We start from the raw sequence: 16,470 nt of genomic DNA, 5'->3' as shown, positions 1-16,470 counted from the left end.
TTGATAATGCAGTTCTAACCATGGTAAGAATCTGTGTATATATTCACTGATGATGCATTTCAACCATAGTAAGTAGCTGTGTATATATTTACTGAAAATGCAGTTCTAACCATGGTTAGAAGCTGTGTATATGTTCGCTGATGATGCAGTTCTAGCCATCATAAGAAGCTGTGTATATGGTCTCTGATTATGCAGTTTTAACCACGGTAATAAGCTGTGTATATGTTCACTGATAATGCAGTTCTAACCATGGTAAGAATCTGTGTATATGTTCACTGATGATGCAGTTCTTACCATAGTATGAATATGTTCGCTGATAATGCAGATCTAACCATGTTAAGAAGCTGTGTATATGCTCTCTGATGATGCAGTTTTAACCATTGTAATAAACTGTGTATATGTTCACTGATAATGCATTTTTAATCATGGTAAGAATCTGTGTATATGTTCACTGATGATGCAATTGTAATCATGGTAAGAAGCTCTGTATATGTTCACTGATGATGCAGTTATAACCATACTAAGAATTTGTGTATATGTTCACCGATGATGCTGTTCTAACCATTGTAAGAAGCTGTGTATATGTTCGCTGATGATGCAGTTCTCGCCATGATAATAAGCTCTGTATATGTTCGCTGATGATGCAGTTCTAACCATGGTAAGAATCTGTGTATATATTCACTGATGATGCATTTCAACCTTAGTAAGAAGCTGTGCATATATTCACTGATTATGCATTCCTAACCATGGTAAGAAGCTGAGTAGATGTTCACTGATGATGCACTTCTAACCATAGTAGGGATATGTTTGCTGATAATGCAGCTCAAGCCATGGTAAGAAGCTCTGTATATGTTTGTTGATGATGCAGTTCTAACACGGTTAAGAAGCTGTGTATATACTCTCTGATTATGCAGTTTTAACCATGATAAAAAGCTGCATTTATGTTCTGTGATGATACACTTCTAACCATGGTAAGAAGCTGTATATATGTTTGTTGAAGATGCAGTTCTAACCATGGTATGAAGGTATGTAAATGCTCTCTGATGATGCAGTTCTAAACATGGTAAGAAGCTGTGTATATGTTCGCTGTTGATGGAGTTCTGACTATGGTAAAAAGCTTTGTATATTTCTACTGATGATGCAGTTCTTACCATAGTAAAAATATGATTGTTGATGATGCAGTTCAAACCGTGGTAAGAAACTGTGAATATGTACACTAATGATGCAGTTCTAACCATGGTAAAAGGCAGTGTATATGTTTACTGATAACGCAGTTCTAAACATGGTAAAAAGCTGTGTATATATCTGCTGATGATGCATTTCTAATCATGGCAAAAATCTGTGTAAATCTTCACTGATGATGCGGTTCTAATCATGATAAGAAGCTGTGTATATGTTCACTGATGAAGCGGTTCTAGCCATGGTAATAAGCTGTGTATATGTTCAGTGATGATGTAGTTGTAACTATGGTTATAAGCGGTGTATATGTTCCCTGATGATGTAGTTCTAAGACTGGTTAGAAGCTGTATAGATGTTCACTGATGATACAGTTCTAACTATGGTAAGAAACTGTGCATATGTTCACTGACAATGCAGTTCTAACCATGGTAAGAAGCTATCCATATGTTCACTGATGATGTAGTTATAACCATGGTAATTAGTTGTGCATATGTTCGCTGATGATTCAATTTTAACCATGGTAAGAAGTTGTGTATATGTACGCTGATGATTCAGTTTTAACCATGTTAAGAAGCTGTGTATATGTTTGCTTATGATGCAGTTCTAACCATGGTAAATAACTGTGTTTACGTTCTCTGATGAATCACTTCTAACCATGATGATTCAATTCTAACCATGGTAAGAAGTTGTGTATATGTACACTGAAGATTCAATTCTAACCATGTTAATAAGCTGCGTATATTTTCACTGATGATGTAGTTCTAACGATGATAAAAAGCTGTGTATATGTTGGCTGGTGATGTAATTCTAACCATGGGAAAAAGCTGTGTATATGTTCCCTGATGATGCAGTTCTAACCATGGTAAGAAGCTGTATATAGGTTCAGTGATGCTGCAGTTTTAACCATGGTAAGGAGCTGTGTATATGTTCGCTGTTGATGCAGTTCTAACTAGGATAAGAAGCTGTGTATATGTTCGCTGATGATGCAGTTCTAACTAGGATAAGAAGCTGTGTATATGCTCTCTGATGATGCAGTTCTAACCATGGTAAGAAGCTGTGTATATGTACGCTAATGATTCCGTTCTAACCATGGTAATAAGCTATGTATAAGTTTTCTGATGATACACTTCCAATCATGGTAATAAGCTGTGTATTTTTTCTCTGATGATACACTTCTAACCTTGGTGAGAAGCTGTGTATATGTTTGCTGATGATGCATTTCTAACCATGCTAAGAATCTGTGTATATCTTCACTGATGATGCAGTTCTAATTATGGTAAGGAGCTGTGTATATTTTTGCTGATGATGCACTTCTAACCGTGGTAAGAAGCTATGTATATGTTCGCTGATGCAGTTATAACCATGGTAGGAAACAATGTATATGTTCTCTGATGATTCAGTTATAACCATGGTAAGAATATGTTTGCTGATGATGCAGTTCAAGCAATGGCAAGAAGCTGTGAATATGTTTACTAATGATGCAGTTCTAACCATGGTAAGAAGCTGTATATATGTTCACTGATGATTCAGCTCTAACCCTGGAAAGAAACTGTGTATATGCTCTCTGATGATTCAGTTCTAACTATGGTAAAATGCTGTATATACGTTCACTGATATTGCAGTTCTAACCATGATAAAAAGCTGTGTATATGTTTACTGATAACGCAGTTCTAACCATGGTAAGAAGCTGTGTATATGTCCACTGATGATTCAATTCTAACCATGTTAAGAAGTTGTCTATATGTTCACTTGTGATGCAGTACTAACCATGGAAAAAAAAACTGTGTATAAGTTCTCTAACGATGGTAAGAAGTTGTGTATATGTTCACTGATGATGTAGTTGTAATGATGCTGAGAAGCGGTGTATATGTTCCCTGGTGATGCAGTTCTAAGCCTGGTTAGAAGTTGTATAGATGTTCACTGATGATACAGTTCTAACTATGGTAAGAAGCTATCCATATGTTCACTGATGATGCAGTTATAACCATGGTAAGTAGCTGTTCATATGTTCACTGATGATTCAATTTTAACCATGGTAAGAAGTTGTTTATATGTACGCTGATGATTCAATTCTAACCATGTTAATAAGCTGTGTATATGTTCACTAATGATGTAGTTCTAACAATGGTAAAAAGCTGTGTATATGTTCGCTGGTGATGCAGTTCTTACCATGGTAAGAAGCTGTGGATATGTTCACTGATGATGCAGTTCTAACTAGGGTAAGATGCTGTATATATGTTTGCTGATGATGCAGTTGTAACCATGGTAAGTAGCTGTGCATATGTTCACTGATGATTCAATTTTAACCATGGTAAGAAGTTGTTTATATGTACGCTGATGATTCAATTCTAACCATGTTAATAAGCTGTGTATATGTTCACTAATGATGTAGTTCTAACAATGGTAAAAAGCTGTGTATATGTTCACTGGTGATGCAGTTCTTACCATGGTAAGAAGCTGTGGATATGTTCACTGATGATGCAGTTCTAACTAGGGTAAGATGCTGTATATATGTTTGCTGATGATGCAGTTGTAACCATGGTAAGAAGCTGTGTATATGTTCTCTGATGATGCAGTTATAACCATGGTAGGAAGCTGTGCATATGTTCACTGATGATGCAGTTCTAACCAGGGTAAGAAGCTGTGTATATGTTCACTGATGCTACAGTTGTAACCATGTTAAGATGTTGTGTAAATGTTCACTGATTATGCAGTTCTAACCATGGTAAGAATCTGTGTGTAAGTTCACTGATGAAGCAGTTCTAACCAAGGAAATAAGCTGTGTATATGTTCACTGATAAGGCAGTTCTAACCATGGTAAGAAGCTGAGTATATGTTCTCTGATGATGCAGTTCAAACCATGGCACAAAGTATATAAGTGTTCGCTGATGATGCATTTCTAACCATGGTAAAAAGCTATGTATATCTTCAGTGATGATGGAGTTATAACCATGGTGAGAAGCTGTATATATGCTTGCTGATTATGCCGTTTTAACCATGGTAATAAGCTGTGTATATGTTCACTGATAATGCAGTTCTAACCATGGTAAGAAGCTGAGTATATGTTCTCTGATGATGCAGTTCAAACCATGGCACAAAGTATGTAAGTGTTCACTGATGATGCAGTTCTAGCCATGGTAAGAATCTGTGTATATATTCACTGATGATGCATTTCAACCATAGTAAGTAGCTGTGTATATATTCACTGAAAATGCAGTTCTAACCATGGTAAGAAGCTGTGTATATCTTCACTGATGATGCAGTTATAACCATGGTGAGAAGCTGTGTATATGTTCACTGATGCTGCAGTTCTAACCACGGTAAGGAGCTGTGTATATGTTCACTGATGATGTAGTTGTAACTATGGTTAGAAACAGTGTATATGTTCCCCGATGATGCAGTTCTAAGACTGGTTAGAAGCTGTATAGATGTTCACTGATGATACAGTTCTAACTATGGTAAGAAACTGTGCATATATTCACTGACAATACAGTTCTAACCATGTTAAGAAGCTATCCATATGTTCACTGATGATGCAGTTATAACCATGGTAATTATATGTGCATATGTACGCTGATGATTCAATTTTAACCATGTTAAGAAGCTGTGTATATGTTTGCTGATGATGCAGTTCTAACCCTGTTAAGAAGCTGTATATATGCTCGCTGATTATGCCATTTTAACCATGGTAATAAGCTGTGTATATGTTCACTGATAATGCAGTTCTAACCATGGTAAGAAGCTGAGTATATGTTTGCTGATGATGCAGTTCTAACCCTGTTAAGAAGCTGTGTATATGTTTGCTGATGATGCAGTTCTAACCCTGTTAAGAAGCTGTATATATGCTCGCTGATTATGCCATTTTAACCATGATAATAAGCTGTGTATATGTTCACTGATAATGCAGTTCTAACTATGGTAAGAATCTGTGTATATGTTCACTGATGATGCAGTTCTAACCATGGTAAGAAGCTGAGTATATGTTCTCTGATGATGCAGTTCAAACCATGGCACAAAGTGTGTAAGTGTTCACTGATGATGCAGTTCTAACCATGGTAAGAATCTGTGTATATATTCACTGAAGATGCATTTCAACCATAGCAAGTAGCTGTGTATTTATTCACTGAAAATGCAGTTCTAACCATGGTTAGAAGCTATGTTTATGTTCACTGATGAAGCGGTTCTAGCCATGGTAATAAGCTGTGTATATGTTCACTGATGATGTAGTTGTAACTATGGTTAGAAACGGTGTATATGTTCCCCGATGATGCAGTTCTAAGACTGGTTAGAAGCTGTATAGATGTTCACTGATGATACAGTTCTTACTATGGTAAGAAACTGTGCATATGTTCACTGACAATACAGTTCTAACCATGGTAAGAAGCTATCCATATGTTCGCTGATGATGCAGTTATAACCATGGTAATTAGATGTGCATATGTTCGCTGATGATTCAATTTTAACCATGGTAAGAAGTTGTGTATATGTACGCTGATGATTCACTTTTAACCATGTTAAGACGCTGTGTATATGTTTGCTTATGATGCAGTTCTAACCATGGTAAAAAACTGTGTTTACGTTCTCTGATGATACACTTCTAACCATGATGATTCAATTCTAACCATGGTAAGAAGTTGTGCATATGTACACTGATGATTCAATTCTAACCATGTTAATAAGCTGTGTATATTTTCACTGATGATGTAGTTCTAATGATGATAAAAAGCTGTGTATATGTTGGCTGGTGATGTAATTCTAACCATGGGAAAAAGCTGTGTATATGTTCCCTGATGATGCAGTTCTAACCATGGTAAGAAGCTATATATAGGTTCAGTGATGCTGCAGTTTTAACCATGGTAAGGAGCTGTGTATATGTTCACTGTTGATGCAGTTCTAACTAGGATAAGAAGCTGTGTATATGTTCGCTGATGATGCAGTTCTAACCATGGTAAGAAGATGAGTATATGTTCTCTGATGATGCAGTTCAAACCATGGTAAGAAGCTGTATTCAGTGATGCTGCAGTTCTAACCATTGTAAGGAGCTGTGTATATGTTCACTGTTGATGCAGTTATAACCATGGTAGGAAGCTGTGTGTATGTTCACTGATGAAGCAGTTCTAACCAAGGTAATAAGCTGAGTATATGTTCTCTGATGATGCAGTCCAATCCATGGCACAAACTGTGTAAGTGTTCACTGATGATGCAGTTCTAACCATGGTAAGAATCTGTGCATATATTCACTGATGATATATTTCAACCATAGTAAGAAGCTGTGTGTATCTTCCCTGATGTTGCAGTTATAACCATGGTAAGAAGCTGTGTATATGTTCGCTTATGCTGCAGTTCTAACCATGTTAAGGAGTTGTGTATATGTTCACTGATTATGCAGTTATAACCATGATAAGAAGCTGTGTCTACGTTCCCTGATGATGCAGTTCTAAACATGTTAAGAAGCTGTTTATATCTTCAGTGATGATGCAGTTATAACCATAGTGAATAGCTGTGTATATGTTCTCTGCTGATGGAGTTCTAACCATGGTAAGAAGCTGTGTATGTGTTTGCTGATGATGCAATTTTAACCCTAAGAAGCTGTGTATATGTTCACTGATAATGCAGTTCTAACCATGGTAAGAATCTGTGTATATGTTCACTGATGATGCAGTTCTAACTAGGATAAGACGCTGTGTATATCCTCTCTGATTATGCAGTTTTAATCATGGTAATAAGCTGTGTATATGTTCACTGATAATGCAGTTCTAACCATGGTAAGAAGCTGAGTATATGTTCTCTGATGATGCAGTTCAAACCATGGCACAAAGTATGTAAGTGTTCACTGATGATGCAGTTCTAACCATGGTAAGAATCTGTGTATAAATTCACTGATGTTGCATTTCAACCTTAGTAAGTAGCTGTGAATATATTCACTGAAAATGCAGTTCTAACCATGGTTAGAAGCTGTGTATATGTTCACTGATGATGCAGTTCTAACCATAGTTAGAAGCTGTGTTTATGTTCGCTGGTGATGCAGTTCTAACCATGTTAAAAAACTGTGTATATGATCACTGATCATGCAGACTAAGCCAGGGTAAGAAGCTGTGTGTATGTTCCCTGATGATGCAGTTCTAACCATGGTAAGAAGCTGTGTATATGTTCGCTGATGATGTAGTTATAACCATGGTAATTAGCTGTGCATATGTTCGCTGATGATTCAATTTTAACCATGGTAAGAAGTTGTGTATATGTACGTTGATGATTCAATTTTAACCATGTTAAGAAGCTGTGTATATGTTTGCTTATGATGCAGTTCTAACCATGGTAAATAACTGTGTTTACACTCTCTGATGAATCACTTCTAACCATGATGATTCAATTCTAACCGTGGTAAGATGTTGTGTATATGTATGCTGATGATTCAATTCTAACCATGTTAATAAGCTGTATATATTTTCACTTATGATGTAGTTCTAATGATGATAAAAAGCTTTGTATATGTTCGCTGTTGATGTAGTTCTAACCATGGTAAAAAGCTGTGTATATGTTCACTGTTGATGTAGTTCTAACCATGGTAAAAAGCTGTGTATATGTTTCCTGATGATGCAGTTCTAACCATGGTAAGTAGCTGTATATAGGTTCAGTGATGCTGCAGTTCTAACCATGGTAAGGGGCTGTGTATATTTTCACTGATGATGCAGTTATAAACATGGTAAGAAGCTGTGTATATTTTCACTGATGATGCAGTTCTAACCATGGTAAGTAGCTGTGTATATGTTCTCTGATGATACAGTTATAACCATGGTAAGAAGCTGTGTATATGTTCACTGATGAAGCAGTTCCAACCTAGGTAATAAGCTGTGTATATGTTCACTGATGAGGCAGTTCTAACCATGGTAAGAAGCTGTGTATATGTTCGCTGATGATGCAGGTCTAACCATGGTAAAAAGCTTTGTATATGTTCACTGATGATGCAGTTATAACCATAGTAAGAATATGCTAGCTGATGATGCAGCTCAAGCCATGGTATGAAGCTGTGAATATGTTCACTGATGATGCAGTTCTAATGATGGTAAGAGCTGTATATATGCTCACTGCTGTACAGTTCTAACCTTTGAAAGAAGCTATGTATATGCTCTCTGATGATGCAGTTCTAACCATGGTAAGATGCTGTATATATATATATTTACTAATGATGCAGTTCTAATCATAGTAATAAGCTGTGTAAATGTTTGCTAATGATGTAGTTCTAACCATGCTAACAAGCTGTGTGTATGTTTGCTGGTGATGCAGTTCTAACCATGGTAAGTAGCTGTGTATATGTTCGCTGATGATACAGTTCTAACCATGTTAAGAAGCTGTGTATAAGTTCACTGATAATGCAGTTCTTACCATAGTAAGTATATGTTTGCGGATGATGCAGTTCAAGCCATGGTAAGATGCTATGAATATTTTCACTAATGATGCAGTTCTTACCATGGTAAGATGTTCTATATATATTCGCTGAGGATGCAGTTCTAACTCTGGTAAGAAGTTGCGTATATACTCTCTGGTGATGCGGTTCTAACCATGGTAATAAGCTGTATATACGTTCACTGCTAAAGCAGTTCTAACCATGATAAAAAACTGTGTATATGTTTACTGATAACTCAGTTCTAACCATGGTAAGAATCTGTGTATATGTTCGCTGATGATGCAGTTCTAACCATGCTAAGAAGCTGTGTATATGTTTGCTGATAATACAGTTATAACCACAGTAAGAAGCTTTGTATATGTTCTCTAAAGATGCAGTTCTAACCACGGTCAGAAGCTGTGTATATGTTCTGTGCTGATGCAATTCTAACCATTGTTAGAAGCTGTGCATATGTTCACTTATGATGCAGTTCTAACCATGGTAAGAACCTGCTTACATGTTCACTGATCATGCAGTCCTTGCCATGGTATGATGCTGTGTGTATGTTCCCAGATGATGCAGTTCTAACCATCATAAGAAGATGTGTATATGTTCACTGATGGTGTAGTTATAACCATGGTAAGAAGCTGTGTATATGTTACTACATGATGCAGCTCAAGCCATGGTAGGAAGCGGAGAATATGTTCACTGATGATGCAGTTTTAACCATGGTAAGATGCTGTGCATATGTTCTCTGATGATGCAGTTCTATTCATGGTAAGAAGCTGAGTATATTTTCACTGATGATGCAGTTCTAACCAAGGTAACAAGCTGTGTATATTTTTGCTCATTATACAGTTCTAACCATGGTAAGAATCTGTGTATATATTCACTGATGATGCATTTTAACCATAGTAAGAAGCTGAGTATATATTCACTGATAATGCAGTTCTAACCATGATAAGAATATGTGCATATGTTCTCTGATGTTGCAGTTCTAACTATGGTAAGAAGCTTTGTCTATGTTCTCTGATGATGCAGTTCTCACGTTGGTAAGAATCTGTTTATATGTTCACTGATAATGCAGTTTTAACTATGGTAAAAAGCTGTGTATATGTTCGCTGACGATGCAGTTATAACAATGGTAAGAAGTTGTGTATATGTTCTCTAAAGATGCAGTTCTAACTATGGTGATGCAGTTTTAGCAATGGTAAGAAACTGTGTATATGTTCACTGATGATGCAGTTCTAACCATGGTAATAAGCTGTGTATATATTCGCTGATGACGCAGTTTTAACCATGGTTAGAAGCTGTCTATATGTTTACTGATGATACAGTTCTAACCATAGTAAGAATATGTTTGCTGATTATGCAGGTCAAGCCATGATAAGAAGCTGTAAATATTGTCAGTGATAATGCACTTCTAATCATGGTAAGAAGCTGTATATATGTTTGCTGATGATGCAATTCTAACCCTGGTAAAAAGCTGTGTATATGCTCTCTGAAGATGCAGTTCTAATCATGGCAATAAGCTGTGTAATTGTACATTGATGATGAGGTTCTAAAGTTGGCAAGAAGATGTGTATATATTCACTGATGATGTAGTTCTAGTCATGGTAAGAAGCTGTGTATATGTTCGCTGAGGACGCATTTCTGACCATGGTAAGTAGCTGTTTATTTGTTCACTAATGATGCAGTTCTTGCCATGGTAAAAAGCTGTGTATATGTTCACTGATGATACTGTTCCAACCATGGTAAGAAACTGTGTATATGTTCGCTGATGATGCAGTTCTAATCATGGTAAGAATCTGTGTGTATGTTTACTGATGATGCATTTCTAAATTTATAAAAAAAAATAAAGAGAAATGAGCAGTGCTACTCCGAAACAAATCTCAGTACCAGCAGAACAGATGGTTGTAGTCTTTAGCCTCTCGCTAAAACTCCTTTTATTCACCAGGAAAAAATGGCAGACAACCAATAGTTGTTGAAAAATACTCATTTTAATAATCCAAAAAATGAACAAGCAAACAAACAAATGTACTCATGGATTGAGCACTTTCTTCTCCTTAACTGGAGATTTCATCAGAATCATACATCATTTCCTTTCTGTAGTATTTATACCCCTTAATAAGTAATTGATTCTACGTCATCTCTACCATCTTTTTGTTTAAAAATACAATTCTTACTTAAAAACATTCCTTCCTTAACTACATAAAAAAGTATATATAAATTGTATTATATTTATCTATTCTAAAATACTTTAAAATTTTTCATTTAATAAATAATCAGCATTTCAATATTAGATGCTTTACTAACCAAAATTGGTTTAACAGATATAGTTTCATTCAAGCCTGGACTAAGACAGTCTTGTAACTTTATTTGCCAGTTTGTTTCTCTTACTTGAATGTAATTTTTAAAATCACCTCCCCTAGGGTTCTGTTTTACTTTCTCTAAAATATTAAAAAGGAAACCTTTAATGTTGTTTACACATTCATCTGAGTGTTTATAAAGGGCATTATTACAATTTTGTGTTGATATTTGGTAATAATTTTCATATATTCTGTCCCGCAACCGTCTCTCGGTCTTACCGACGTAGTATGCTGGACATGTTTGACACATAGACAAATAAACTACCCCTGTTGTTTGACAATTTCCTTTACTGAACCAAACTTTAGATTTCAGATTATTATCGATTGTAATGTCCATTTTTTCATATATGTGTCTACATTGTGAACACATCCCACATATTTTGGTTCCTAGATTATAATGTCCATCCCTTTGTGTGTTACCCTCAAACAACTTTTTGAGATTAAAACCTGTTTTATAGACAAAAGAGAGTTGACAGCCTATGATAGACCACAGTTTGGGATTACTTCTTAAAATAATCCATTTTTTTTCATTATGTTAGTAACTTGATTTGCCTTTGCCCAAAATGGGACTACCGTTGTTCTTTCAAATTGACTGTGTTCTATTTTAAATCTGGGAAACTTTTATTTAGTGATGCTGTGGTCAACTGTTGAAAGTGGCATTCCTAACAAGGGCTTGTATCTTTTCCCCCATTCGTAAACCACATTCTCTACATTTTTCATAACTAGGTTATTTGAATATCCTCTATCTAAAAGCATATTAGCCACCTTCATTAATTCTTCCTTAACATTATCCTTGGAAGAAGTCATCCTGGTTACACAAATCAGTTGCCCCTTGATAATGTTTTTCTTTTGGTGATTCGGGTGGTTACTACTGAATTCCAGATATGAATTGCTAAAAGTGGGTTTCCTATATACTTGAGAAATATATCCTGTAACCCCTTTTGCTAACTGTACATCCAAATAATTAACTCTATCACTAGTACTTGTGTGGGTAAATCTCAAAAAATAGGTGGTTTAATTCAAATATTTTACAAAATTGTCCAACTCTTTGATTGTACCAGACCACAAAATAAAAATGACATCCAAGAAACATACACAAAGTTTAATATACTTATAGAATTGACTTTTAAACTTATGGGTTTCTTCCCAGTCTAACAGAACTAAGTTTGTGTAAATAGGGGAGCAGGAAGCACACATTGCTACCCCTCTCCGCTGTTTAAAATATTCACCTTCGAACATAATATAATTATAATCCAGGACTATACACATAAATTCTATAATAAGATCTATTTTTTCAGTATTGAAGGTTGTGTACTTCCGAACATTCCTTTCAAAGATTTGTCACATCTATTGTTAGAAATGTAATTTTTTTGTCCCATAATTCGGTGGTTATTCTACTCAGAAAATCCCATTAATCTTTTATTAAATGTGCAGTTTTACTAATAATTGGTTGAATCCAGTTATCTATAATGACCCCAAATGGGTATGTCTTTGATCCTCTTCCTGAGACTATAGGTCTGAAACTAATATTTTCTATACCTTTATGGGTCTTCGGGATCCCGAATATTGTAGCCACCACCGGTTCTCTTTCTTTTAAAAAAAAATTATACATATCTACATCTATTCTATCATCGATTAAATACTCTTCTAAAAAGTAGTCAATCCTTCTATAGCCTATATTCACTTCATTTACAGATGTTTGACTATAAGTTGCTGAGTCGTTTAATAACTCAAAAATTCTTTCTATGTATTCTAATTTATCAGATATGACCATACCCCCTCCCTTGTCTGGTAGCATAACTCTGATATATTTTCTATTACTTATTTCTGATAAAATTTCTCTTTCCTTAATCCCCAGATTGTCTTTGGAGAAAATCTTGTATTCATCTTTTTTTTAATGCATAGATCTCCTCTAAAATAACTTTCTCCAATACTTGGAGTGTGAGATCTAGAGGGGGATTAAAAGTACTACTTTGGCCAAATTCCTTTTGGTATAACTCATTATTGTCTTTGTTTGTAGCATCAGACATCAAATAGGCTATGTTTAATTTCCATAAAAAAAGTTTGACTTCTAAAACTGTCTCTGTGTAATCGAAATGTCTTTTTAGGACGTATTTTAAGCCTTTCATGAAGAGGGTAAAATGTTTGTTAGTGAGTTGGATATGTGCAAAGCTACAGGCATGATATCCTTTGTAATTATGTATTATACCTTCCTTTTTTATTTCATCTTTGTGACAAGTATTTAAATCCTGCTCTAAATCCTTGGATAGTTGTTGTAGTCCCACTCTGTTGAATAATGGGGAGCAGCTAGACTGTCCTTTGGGCCCACTTCCCATTTCTGTCGTGGGTGTGAAAAATGGCATTGATTACCAAAGCCACTTTTTTATTGTTGCTGTGTCTGTTGTTATACCCACCCTCCTGTTTTTTTTATAATATTTATTACCTGGTTTGGTAATGATGTTGTCTTTTTTGTCATTTCCATCCTTGGTTTCCCCTTTAAAAATGTAAGCTACATTCTCCTTATATTATTTTATATCTCTATATAATTTCTTTCATCTTTTTTTTTTCAAATATTTTATCACAATTCTTTTCTACTATTTTAATTTCGTTCTTATATAGCTCTTCATATTGGGAAAATAACAAATCATTTTTTATTTCATCATTCAATTTTTCAACTTCACAAACCAGTTTACTAAATTTAATATCATTATAATGACTTATTTTCTGCACCAATTCTAACCCATGCCTATCAAACATGTCATTAAAATCTTGGACTATTTCTTTGTCATAATCAGTACCAAAAGGGTATTTATATAATCTTAAACCTCTAGGTACAATGTTTTCCTTACATATTCAGTCAAATATAGGTTTTCCATTTGTATCTTTTTTATCACTGTCATTTTTTTCTCAAATTAATGAACCACAGTGATTTTCAACCCTAACCCCCAATCGCATTAATTGGTGTATTAAACATATTCTGTTCAGAAAAAACATATTGTTTGTTGATTAAAATGTCCATTTCATCAGAAGAAACAATGCCTTTCTGACCTTGATTGCAATTACTTGTTGTTTCTTCCACTTGAATATTGTACGTGGGAATGTTATAAAAATTATTTTTAACTAAAGAGTTTGTTACAGTACCTTGCGTTTTTTGTCTCGTTCCCTATCTTCCTATGTCATTAGTATCTTTGTCCATGGATTGTACAGCTGAATTAGTTTCACAGAAGCTTACGATACCTTCACTCAGCTGATTCATTTCCTTCCTTCTCTCTTTGGTTTGATTGGTCTCGATGATGTCTATAGGTGAATGGTACATTTTCCATTTAAGGCATCCTGTAAAGTTGTTGCCATCATCCTGTGTCAACAGTTCTATTAATCTTGACAATTCGCCCTTAACTGTAGCCAGTTCATTGTGTACTTTATTTAATTCCTGTCTGTGCACCGGCGAAAATATGGATGGAATGTCATCCAAAATATCCATACTGCTGTCCTCCACACCAAAACCAAATTAAAAAAAAAAAAAAAAAAGGGGAAACAAGCAGTGTTACTCCGAAACAAATCTCAATACCAAAATACACTGCCAGCATGACGGATGTTTGTAGTCTTTAGCCTCTCGCTAAAACTCCTTTTCTCCACCAGGAAAAAAAGGGAGACAGCCAATAGTTGTTGAAAAATACTCATTTTAATAATCCAAAAAACGAACAAGCAAACCAACAAATATATTCATGGATTGAGCGCTTTCTCTCCTAAACTGGAGATTTTTTAAAATAACTCAGTTTTTTTTCATTATGTTAGTAATTTGATTTGCCTTTGCCCAAAATGGGACTACCATTGCTCTTTCAAATTGACTGTGTTCTATTTTATCTCTGGGAAACTTTGATTTAGTGATGCTGTGGTCAACTGTTGAAAGGGGCATTCCTAACAAGGCCTTGTATCTTTTACCCCATTCTTTAACCACATTCTCTACATTTTTCATAACTAGTTTATTTGAATATCCTCTATCTAAAAACATATTAGCCACCGTCATTAATTCTTCCTTAACATTGTCCTAGGAAGAAGTCATCCTGGCTACACGAATCAGTTGCCCCATCATAATGTTTTTCTTTTAGTGATTCGGTGGTTACTACTGAATTCTAGATATGAATTGCCAAAAGTGGGTTTCCTATATACTTGAGAAATATATCCTGTAACCCCTTTTGCTAACTGTACATCCAAATAATTAACTCTATAACTAGTACTTGTGTGGGTAAAATTCAAAAATTAGGTGGTTTGATTCAAATATTTTACAAAATTGTCCAACTCTTTGATTGTACCAGACCACAAAATAAAAATGTCTTCCTAGAAACGTACATAGAGTTTAATATACTTATAAAATTGACTTTTAAACACATGGATTTCTTCCCAGTCTAACAGAACTAAATTCGCATAAATAGGGGTGCAGGAAGCACCCATTGCTACGTCTCTCCGTTGTTTAAAATATTCACCGTCAAACATAATATAATTGTAATCCAGGACTATACCCATGAATTCTAGAATACAATCTATTTTTTCATTATTGAAGGTTGTGTACTTCTGAACACTCCTTTCAAACATGTTCATTCCTTCATCCCTAGGTATACATGTCAAAAGATTTGTCACATCTATTGTTAGAAATGTAATCTTTTTGTCCCATAATTCGGTGGTTATTCTACTCAGAAAATCCCATGAATCTTTTATTAAATGTCCAGTTTTACTAATAATCGGTTGAAGCCATTTATCTATACCTTCCTTTTTATTTTATCTTTGTGACAAGTATTTAAATCCTGCTCTAAATCCTTGGATAGTTGTTGTAGTCCCACTCTGTTGAATAATGGGGAGCAGCTAGACTGTCCTTTGGGTAGGTAGTCCCATTGCCCATTTTGGGCAATGAAAAATCGAGTTACTAGCATAATGAAAAAAAACTGGGTTATTTTAAAAAGTAATCCCAAACTATGGTTTATCGTAGGGTGTCAACCCTCTTTTGTCTATAAGACAGGTTTTAATCACAAAAAGTTGTTTGAGGGTAACACACAAAGGGATGGACATAATAATCTAGGAACCAAAAAATGTGGGATGTGTTCACAATGTAGACACATTGATCTAGGACGTTTGCTCGACTGAGCAAATGACTGAAATCCAAATGGCAAGGCATACCTACGTGAAAGTGCTTTTCACCGAAGAAGCACTTTCTTGTAAGTATGACTGCTGCCGAGGCTGTACTATGGCGCGGGGAAGGGAAATTTCCCTTTTCTCCACTGTAGTGCAGTCTCGGAGGGAGAATATTAAAGTAGGGTGGTGTGGGGGGCACAGCCTCCCACATGGGGGGTGCAGGGGGTCAAAGCCCCCCTGCTAAAATGTCAATGTAGTGTTTTTTTTTATTTTGTCACACGCTTTAACGAAAGCACTTTTTCAATAAAAGCGCTTTCATTAAAGTGTGTTTGGGTTTTATGGATTCGGATGTTTGCTCAGTTGAGTAAATGTCCTAGATACAGACACATATATGAAAAAACGGACATTACA

The sequence above is a fragment of the Protopterus annectens genome, chromosome 8.part1 (genome assembly GCF_019279795.1).
Source record: "Protopterus annectens isolate FY-2018-M chromosome 8.part1, PAN1.0, whole genome shotgun sequence".
In the NCBI taxonomy this organism is placed as follows: Eukaryota; Metazoa; Chordata; order Ceratodontiformes; family Protopteridae; genus Protopterus; species Protopterus annectens.
The sequence above is the reverse complement of the archived record's forward strand: the minus strand, read 5'-3'. Positions refer to the sequence as shown.